General features: G+C 41.0%; 1 protein-coding gene across 1 annotated transcript in view; it reads left to right on the top strand.

Moving 5' to 3' along the window:
• The first annotated feature begins 8,597 nt into the window (after positions 1 to 8,597).
• LOC147015903 (adhesion G protein-coupled receptor A3-like) overlaps positions 8,598 to 10,000 on the top strand; it is a 220,366-nt gene continuing 218,963 nt past the window's right edge. Inside the window, exon 1 of the mRNA XM_085848508.1 lies at positions 8,598 to 8,696. The gene's annotated coding sequence lies outside the window, so the exon portion shown is untranslated. The remainder of the gene's footprint in view (positions 8,697 to 10,000) is intronic.

Below are 10,000 nucleotides of genomic sequence, written 5' to 3'. Positions count from 1 at the left end.
TCTGTTGGCATAGGAGTCAAGCAGATGAAGGAGTATGAGGAGCAATGGCCAGACAGCTTCAACAAGCCGCTCAGCAAACAAGTAGTCACGATGGCAGTGTCCCGAAAGCAGATAAAGGTCGGACAAACACCTGTATATGACACGGTGCTGATATATTCAAGAGTGTTGGGCCTTCAGGCAGTGAGGGACATCAACCTGAAAGATATCCTGAAGTTTGAGCTCACCCCAGTACCGCCTTCTATGTTTGAAGATAACGGTGACATGCAAACCACAAAATCGAAAGCAGTCTTGAAGCAGAAATTGCAGGTAGAGATGTCTGACAGAATGTTTCCAGCTTTTGGAGCAATCATTGTAGATGGTTGTGCTATGCTGTGGGTGATTCACTGACCATCGAAAGGAACAGTGGAGGACTATGTGCAGAATCTTCTTTCTTATTTGAGAGATAAGCTGAAGATATGTGATACGTATTTGGTCTTTGACCGGCATTATGACAACAGCATCATGAAAGTCACGCGAACCGCTCGTGCAGGCAAAGATGCCAGTCGACGACACCAGCTGAATCTGACGACGCCACTCCCTGCACAAAAGATCGTTTTGACAGTGACAGAGAACAAAGTCCAGTTAATAAATATCATTTGCAGCTACATCAAAGACCATCCTGAAGCATTTTCTACCAACACAAAGCTCATATTAACTGGACCTAACCCAATACCTATGGAAATTGCAGAATACCAAGTAGTCGAGAGGCCTGACCTAAGAACCACTCACGAAGAAGCTGATGTTATGGTACAACAAATGGTCCTTCTCGCCTCATCAGGAGTTCCGAGTATCCGGGTAATTTCAGACGACACAGATGTATTCATATTGCTGTTGCCATTTACCAACTGAAGGAACTGGCATGCGACCTTGTGATGGCTGGTACAAGTCGTGACAGATTGTCCGTTGACATCAAGGCGACAGTGCAGAAGCATGCAGATATTGTCACCCAAGTTCTGGCAGCACATGTGGTGTCTGGATGTGACACAGTTGCCTACCTGTGGGGTATCGGAAAAGGCACAATTGTGAAACACCTCAAAGATGGTCGTCAATTAAATTATCTTGGTGATCTTGATGCAGAATTACCAGATGTCATATCTGAAGCAACTGCCTTATTTGCTGCTTGCTATGGATCCCAGGAAACAGAAGACATGTCAGCTATTCGATTTGATGTCTGGTCTTCAGAGATGGCTAGCAAGAAGCTGACATCAGCACCAGAGTTAAAAACTCTACCACCAACCGCTGTGGCTTTCATCCAACACGTTCTCAGGGCGCACTTGCAGGCAGCAATATGGCGGGCTGCATTATATCCAGACCCACCATTACATCGATCCAACGAGTCATGGATGGTCACATGAAGAAGTGTCGAGCATGTTGCTCCCTGTGTCTCTGCCTCCGGATGTCATCAGAGCTCCTGATAATGTTTTCAAGATGATCAGGTGTGGGTGCAGCTCAGTGCGACCCTGTGCAACGAATAGATGAAGTTGCTCTGCCGCCAGGCTCTCCTGTTCATTGTTCTGTGGCTGCCATGGTATGGAGGAATGTCAGAACGACCAAACAAAGTCTGTATCAGCAAGCGAAGCTGTGGAACTTGAGTGAACACTAGTTATTTGATTTATGCAGCTGTCTTGTATGTGAGATTGAGTGAAAGAAAGATTGAGTGAAAGCAGAATGAAAGATGTTCATCAGCAACCAATCAGTGTATTCATAGTTGATAGCATGTACAGACCCCTTTTTAGGTCATCTCTACCGAGATGACCTAATAAAGCCGGACCAAATGTCCGTCTGTCCGTAAGTCCATCAATTTTTCTTTCCGATCTTGATGAAACTTAGTATGTGGGTTGATGTCGATGAGAGTTGCACAACGATATAACTTTTGTCCGGGTTCAAGGTCAGGGACGAGGTCACGAGGTCATGTAAGTTATAAAAATCGCCATTTTCAAAACCTATCTAGTTTTCCATTCTACAAGATATTCGGCAACTGTTTATTGATTATGATAGTAAAAAATATTATCTTGTATCTAACCAGACAGATTTTTGAGTTTCCATCCCGTTTGGCCGCCACGTAACCTGGAAGATGGTCAAAAACACCTCCCGGTACAAAGAAAACTTTTTACTTCCGATCTTGATGAAATTTGGTATGTGGGTAGAGGTCGATGAGTGATACCCAACGACATATTTTTCCCCCAGATTCGAGGTCAGGGTTAAGGTCACGAGGTCACGAAAGTTGTGAAAGTCGCCATTTTCAAAACCTATCTCGTCTGTCATTTTAGGAGATATCTGGCAACGGTTCATCGATTATGATAGTGAAAAAACATTAAAGAGATGACCGTCACCCCCACACGGGGGTAATTTTTGGATTTGAATTTGTGTAAAATTTGTGTCAGCCTTGCTTATTACATTTATTTGGTTATGTGTTAATATAATTAATTATAGTTTGTAGTTACCTAATCATTGTATTACTCAACTGCACTGTTGGAAATAAAGATATACAATACAATACAATATACTGTTACAATACAATACAATATACTGTTTACCACTTAAATCAGGTTCATATAGATTTTGGGCATAGTTACGGCTGAAAATAGTTCGGTCGATATTTTTTAAGTCAAAATATTATATCTAAATAGAAAAATTGCAATATAGACTATTATTATGAGTTGTATGGTTTATTTAAACATATCAGTGTATTCCTTGACCCCCAAAACATAGGGTTTGCCACTGAAATCGGGTTCATATCTCGATTTTTGGCCGAGTTACGGCCAAAAAAACAGTTTTGATGGCGGCCATTTTGAATTTTGCTCCTAAAAAAAATTGCTCAAGCGTGACAAAGTGGCATCACTCGGATTTGGGTTTAGTATAGTCTATGTTACCAGAATCTGCAATAAAATTGTGTGTATGTACTCCAAAACACACCGAGGGTAAAATTGCAGTTCTGCATCCAGACTATATACATTAATTGGGGTCATGCTGATCCTCTGTAGCAAGTCTGGATGTAATTGGCCCAAAACTGGAGGAGTAGAGCGACAAAGAAACAAACAAACACCAGTCCACAAATTATAGTGAGGATACTATAGATATACAGGGTGTCCGAAAATGGATATACCAAAAAGAACGTTGAATAGTTTTATTGTTATTCGAAATACTGACATAATTTTGACAGGAACACATGTAATGGACAAACACGTTTTAGCTTGTTCAATTTTTGTGCTTTTGTTTTCGATAATCCTTTAATTAATTTATCAATGTCATCCATCATTCACTATGATCAATCCAGTTCGGTGTGTCTATCTCGGCTCCCTGAAGCACCGACATGCGATGGATGTCGGTGCTTCAGGGAGCCGAGATATTGACACCGTGCCTCGGGGTAGGAGCATGGGTGTCCATTCTCCCAACCCTCTCCATCGAATCCCTTTACCCACCTTCCACTTCCACCCACTCTACCGCTGAGTCTCCCACTGCCCATTTCACGGTGCTTCTCTTTCAATGGTGTTTGCAGATGGTTCACCGAGAAATCTTTTCATCGAGAGAATACGCAAAGCTTTTGTTCTGTTTCTTTTTTTGCATTTATCCTGCAAGATGGTCCCTGGATCCTCTACTATAGATATAGATTATTCGTCCCTGGAATCCAAACACCCATCCAGTCCCTGGATCCTCTTCGCAGAATCCTCTTATTGAACGTTTATTTGTTTCTACATTATTATTATTATTTGTCTTAAACGATTTTAATTAATACATCCTGGAACAATCACCTTCCCTAATGTTTAATTACACAAGCATGCAGGAGCAGCTAAATTTGCCTTAATATCCCAGGAAGTTAGTGTTCTGAAATTTGGGCATCATGAGGAACAGAGCTTACAGGTTTTACCTTGTGTCCTATTTCATGAGCAGCATAAAATTATAGGTACTGGTGTACCTTTATATGTGTTACTCCATCATTATAATACAGTGCTTACATGGTATAATACGATGAATTAAAACGCACTATTTTTTTTTTACTCTCGTTTATTCAACTAATAATGTTTTCAAGGGCAATGGTAGTGCCGAAGCTGCTGTCTGCCTTTGAGCAAGATGGGGGTGCTGTACGACACGATGTTGAGTCATCTGCTAAGGGAAAGAGGGGGTATTCTGAAGTATCGTGGAGGTTGTTTATGTGGATGATGAATCAGACTTGGGGCACTCTAACCTTTACTGAAAGAGGGGATAGTTCCATTGAGAATGCAGGAAGTCAGAAATACAGGAATGAAGGTTGTCTTGTGTGCCACAGGTGGAGAACTTGGAAAATGAAGTAGGATGCCGGACTGTGTCAAATGCCTGAGATGTAATATATGTCCAGGGGGGTACGGTCTTGACCTTCTGTTTGAGATATACAGCCTCAAACCGTTTCTGCGAGAGGAGCAATAAGGTGTCCAGAGTTGAGTGACGAGGTAGAACCCAAACTGACAGTCAGAGATCGAGCTGTTTGAAAACAGGAAAGACTTGACATCTGCATCATTTATGGATTCCACGACTTTGCTTATAATCTGAAGCATGCGAGTCTATTGTTACCTCTGCTCCGGAAAGTGGACAGGGGTTAGGTTTTCACCCCTACTTGTTACTTGTGAAATCGAATATTCGCAAGTATATTGGTTGGTCTGGTCTGTTATTATATTTGTCTGTTTGTATGTCAATCACATGCAGGTCACATTTTTATTCCGATCTCCACTAAACTAAACCATGTGGGAGAGGAAGTCATAAGGTAGAAGCTTATTGTTTTTGAGGTCAATAGATCAAAAGGTGAAAGGTCAAGGTCACATAATTTGTCAATTTTCTTCCAATTCACTTTATGTCTAAATAGAGATACATTGTTACAGAACCGTGATCTGGGGGTTACCACGAGGGCAACTTCTCGGATTCTCCTCGACCTCTGGACCTGAGGCCGTGGCGGGTTGCTGAGCAACCGCGGATGCCGATTGAAAGTACCAAACCAAGCAGGGTCCTCGCACCTTCACTTCCATGTTACCTTTCTGGTAATTTGGTGGCACCAATTGGGAAACCGCACCCTCAATGTTCACCCGTTTAATTAAATCGCATGGCTGAGCGAACCATGGATGAACGTTGGCAAGTGTTATGAGCGATCAGTGCGGTAAAACGTCCCATCTATCTATTTGTACACACTATATCAAACCAATGTAGGAAATTAGATGCTCGAGTAGGTTAGAATTATATTTACAAACACCCAGCAAGTATTTATTTACACTAAGCAAGACAATGACTACTAAGCACATATTCACAAGCAGATATTTAAAAGGCACATATTACAGATACAACTCGAAGGGCACTCGGTGGAGCGCATACCCCAGAGGAGGCGAAAGGGTGAAAGGTTTGGATATTGGATGAAGGGGGAGGGTTTCTGAGGGAAGTGTGGGAAGTGGAGTTTGAGAAGCAAAAGCATGAGGGATTTAAGATCAATGTTTAAATGAGAGGGAAGTTTCCAGTGGGGAATATGAGGTTCAGAAGGCAAAGGGTGGAGAGTGATGGAGAGTCACAGGGAATAGCAGTTTTGAAGTGAAAGGGGTGAGGGATTGGTGATGGATTGAAACATTGTACAATGGGTGGATGAATTAAAGGACTGAAAGATTGTAGGATGGATGGATGGATTGAATGATTAAAAGGATTGAAAGTGGATATAAAGGGTGGAAAAAAAAATCACACCAGGGATGAAACATGTTAATCTCACAATGCACTCCCCTCCCCCCCCCCAATCCCACAGACAAAGGGCAAGGATCTATTTAAATACATAATTAATGAAAAAACTGCCTGGGGAATGCCGATGTGTTCATGAGTGTTTTCCCTGGAGGTCTATTTTCTACAACCGCAGCATATATCTACACCTATAAAAGGCAAATATTTCTCTCTTCTCTCTTCACGGCCACATCTTTTAATCAGCGGATAAATCAAAATATGTGCAGCATGAGGAGCACTCCCCCGATCTCCAATGGACATGAAGTCCTATACCTTATGTCCATTTGTACCCCGAGGTATGGGATAGGACTTTATGTCCATTGGAGATCGGGGGAGTGCTCGTCACACTCCACATATTTCTATTTACCCGCCGATCATATCACGTGCCTTCTGGTTGAATGGTTTGTATTAGCGGGAACAATTGTCTGGGTGGCAAATGGATTGTTGTTCTTTGCGGATTATGCGGTTCTACAGTGCGATACATAATCCACGGCGATGCTCAACATAACAGCCAGGAGGTGTGATTGATGTTTATATGACGAATGTGGTCATTATTGGTTAGATATTTATCGGTATGCCATCCTGAGGAAAATTTGGGATGACATGCCGTTGAATCCATGGGGACTCACTCCGATGAAGGGGTCCAATTGTATGACCATGAATTCTGGCCCTTTGGGGTTAGAATGTGTTTGTTTGACCATGTGCTTCAGCCTTTGGGCTGAGGGGCATGTGTATGTCAACGGAACAGTCCTGTTGGACATCGTGCTCTGGCCATGTGGTCAAGGTGTGCGTCCAAAGCTGTATAAATGTTTTGAATTTTTTTTTTTGGATAAAAAGGCACCTTAAAAACAGGAAAATAAGTGTGAAATCCAGATAGAAGGCTCCATTTCATGTTTAACTGATGTTGACAATGTAATATTTGTCTGTTTGACAGAGTTGCTGTGCTGAAGCCACTGGAATGGAGCTGATGCTTTGGTGTAGGACTTTATGTCCTTTGGTGATTGGGGGAGTGTTCTTCACGCTCCACGTGTTTCGATATGTATATATATATATATATATATATATATATATATATATATATATATTATATATATATATATATATATATATATATATATAATATATATATATATATATTATATATATATATATATATATATATATATATAATATATAAATATATATATATATATTATATATACACACAGTTGAATGATTCCAGTGTTCAGCACAAAATTTCTGGTGGCCATCTTGGAATATGTATGATGGCGGTGCCTTCAAGGAAGTTACGTAGCAGTAGTGGGGCAGAATGTTTTGCGATTAACTGCACAAATTGCCAAACTGGGGCAAAATATCATGGTCTAAGCTTCTACAAGCGAGTAGTGATCATTTATAATTTCTTAGCTGATCCGTATTCGACCGTTATGAGCTTGATTTGCATGATTTATTCAGCGAAAAAAAAATCAGCCTTGCTTCGTCGGTGGCCTACAATTAGGTCGGCCGAGTGGCTCTTATTGTCAACACTACTGATTGTATGGAAGCCAGTGGGACTGTCATTACATTTGATTGACTGTGACTGATGGGTGGTAGTAAATGCCCGAAGAGCTCTCTTGTGATAAACCCAAGGTGGATAAAACAGGGGGATGTGGGAAGGGGAAGGGGGTGTGCTGGGTTTGTGTTTGGTAGTGGGACTTTAAGGGAGAGGAGGGAGGGGACGAATGTCCCACGTGGCAAAGGGAAAAGTCGCACATGGCAAAGACAATACGGTGTCCATGACAATTTCATCCCATTATTATAAAATGGGATTTTTTTTTGTGATTTTATTATTGGCAAACCTCAGGATTTTTTCAAGGTATCAGATTGAATTTTACACAGCTTATTCTTATGCATGTGTCGGATATGTTTATAAAATCTGGACAAAATTAGTCAAAGGTCAAGGTGAATGCCATCCAAAACATGTAAGACGCCTATTCGGTGGCAATTTCAAAATATATCAACCAATTTTGTTACACACGACTTTCCATCATGTGATACGCTTGATTGGTCAAATTTTCCAAATTACCAAATACCATATCTCAAAAAGTTATGGACAGATTTTGACGAAATTTGGTGGACAGGTTGGAGGTGTAATAAGGACGAATTGGTTCGATTTTGCTGAAGATCTGAATCTGTATCTGGATAAAAGTTTTATTATTATTATTTTTTATTTTTGAAGTGATTCTTCACCATTGAGAAATAGGACCAAAAATGATATCCTACATAGCATGATATTTCAAAATGTTGTGGACACGTTCGGTGTGTCATGAATGAATTGATTGGATTATTGTGAGGATCCAGTTTCTCGAATTTAAAAGTGATTTTCACAATTGAGAGATAGGGCCAAAAACGATATACAGTATGGCATGATATTTCAAAAAGTTTAGGACGGATTATGCCAAAACTTGGTGGATGAATTGGGTAGGTGACAAAAACAAGCCAATTAGATTTTGGTTAATGTCTGGATGCAGATCTGGCCTATCAGTGGGATACAAAACGTAAATTGTTCAACTTGGCAGAGGTAGTGCTCTTCCGAGTGCGGTTCCAGTGATGTTTTTGCACCTTTGTTTTGGACAGGAGTGATATTAGCTGACTTTTAGGTGGGTGAGAGGTGGCCAAAGGAGGACAGACTGAATAGGACAGACGGAGGAGAAACAATAACGGCAGTGCAGGATTAGAAAACAGGGGTGGTGATGCCATCTGGGGCAATCACTAAAGCAAGTTCGATGCTTGGCAAAACTTTTTCTACCTTTCTTCCACATTCCAGGACACAGTGTCGTTGAGTGGGGGAGATCGGGACTGAATGAGATATATTTGGTACACGAAATGTGAAGGCAAACACGGGATTGAGACATTCTGCCTCATCTCGGACAGAATCTGCAGTCACGCCATTTGAGGTGAGGGAGGTTTCAAAGTTCAAAGATTGTGAACTTCGTATCTTCATCCTGTTGAATTGTTGCTTCTTGTGTACATGCTTGGTTTAAGAATGGTTTAAGGTAATCTCAGTAAATTGTTTCAACTGCAAATAAGGAGTTAGTAGCACACGTCCTGGATAACATGCATCTGGTTAAACAGATTGTTTATTCCAACTGCTCTGACACTGTCTGCATGACTCGGGATGTGGTTGTTGTCTTCTTGGGTGTGGTCGCCTTTGTGTGATGTAATATTGCCACAGTGTAAGGATAACCGAAAACCACACACATAGCAAACTAAGTTCTTGAAAGATAGAACACAGATAGTAAACTAAGTTCTTGAGAGATAGGACACAGATAGTAAACTAAGTTCTTGAGAGATAGGACACAGATAGTAAACTAAGTTCTTGAGAGATGGAGCCTTGGAATGATTTGATCATGTGAAATCGCAAGAAGTCGATCAATGTGTCTGAGTTCTACATATGACGTGTATCGTGTAGAAAAAATGGGAGCTTAGAAGACAGAAAACAATGAGGAGGTGAAGGGATAGGGATAAATGAGGGGTGTGGATGAGAAAAGCAGGGTAGGGTGGTGAGGAGGATTGTCGATATGATGTAGAAATGATTGGAGGAACGTGACTCAACATACTTTTGTCCGATACCACTACGATCACTGGATACCATTTAATTTCGAATGATATTGACCAGTACATTAGGACCTGTCTCCAGTTAGCATCCCATTTGACATCACCATCACTTATTCCTCCTCCACGTCTGGTGCCAAGTATCACCAGATGTCATTTACCATTTTGTGGAATCTATGTCATGTCATACATATTGCTGCCATCATCCAGACGAACGTTGATCAATTGCATTATCCTGTGTATTCTGTCAAAAACATTGGCCAGTCACTGTAAAACAACCTATCCAAATTGGTTGTAAGTTATTTTTCATAGTTATTTTCGCATGGCTACATTTTGTCTCCGATCTGTAATTAATTTAAGAAAAAAAAATATCTGGTGTTATGAACTCTACAGATGCATTGTGAATGGTGTCTTCAGGTGTTGAGCATTGCGTTACCAATCGTAAGCATAAATTGCACCTGACATCCAGGTTCCACGATTACAGGCTCTGTCCGTACAGTTTATCGTCTCATTAACAGTTCTGATTCCTTTTTTTCTTCCAAGCAGTGGGAATGTTATGGAGATATGAAAATGGAAGGATATTTCCCGCAGAGCGCACGTAGCGATGCGTACAGATCTCATTCTGCCTGCGTAAGGATGAGAAACA

The sequence above is a fragment of the Eptatretus burgeri genome, chromosome 12, assembly GCF_056783735.1.
Source record: "Eptatretus burgeri isolate ZD-2024b chromosome 12, Ebu_testis_v1, whole genome shotgun sequence".
Taxonomy (NCBI): domain Eukaryota; kingdom Metazoa; phylum Chordata; class Myxini; order Myxiniformes; family Myxinidae; genus Eptatretus; species Eptatretus burgeri.
Note: the sequence above shows the minus strand (reverse complement) of the source record. Positions and strands in the feature narration are given on the sequence as shown.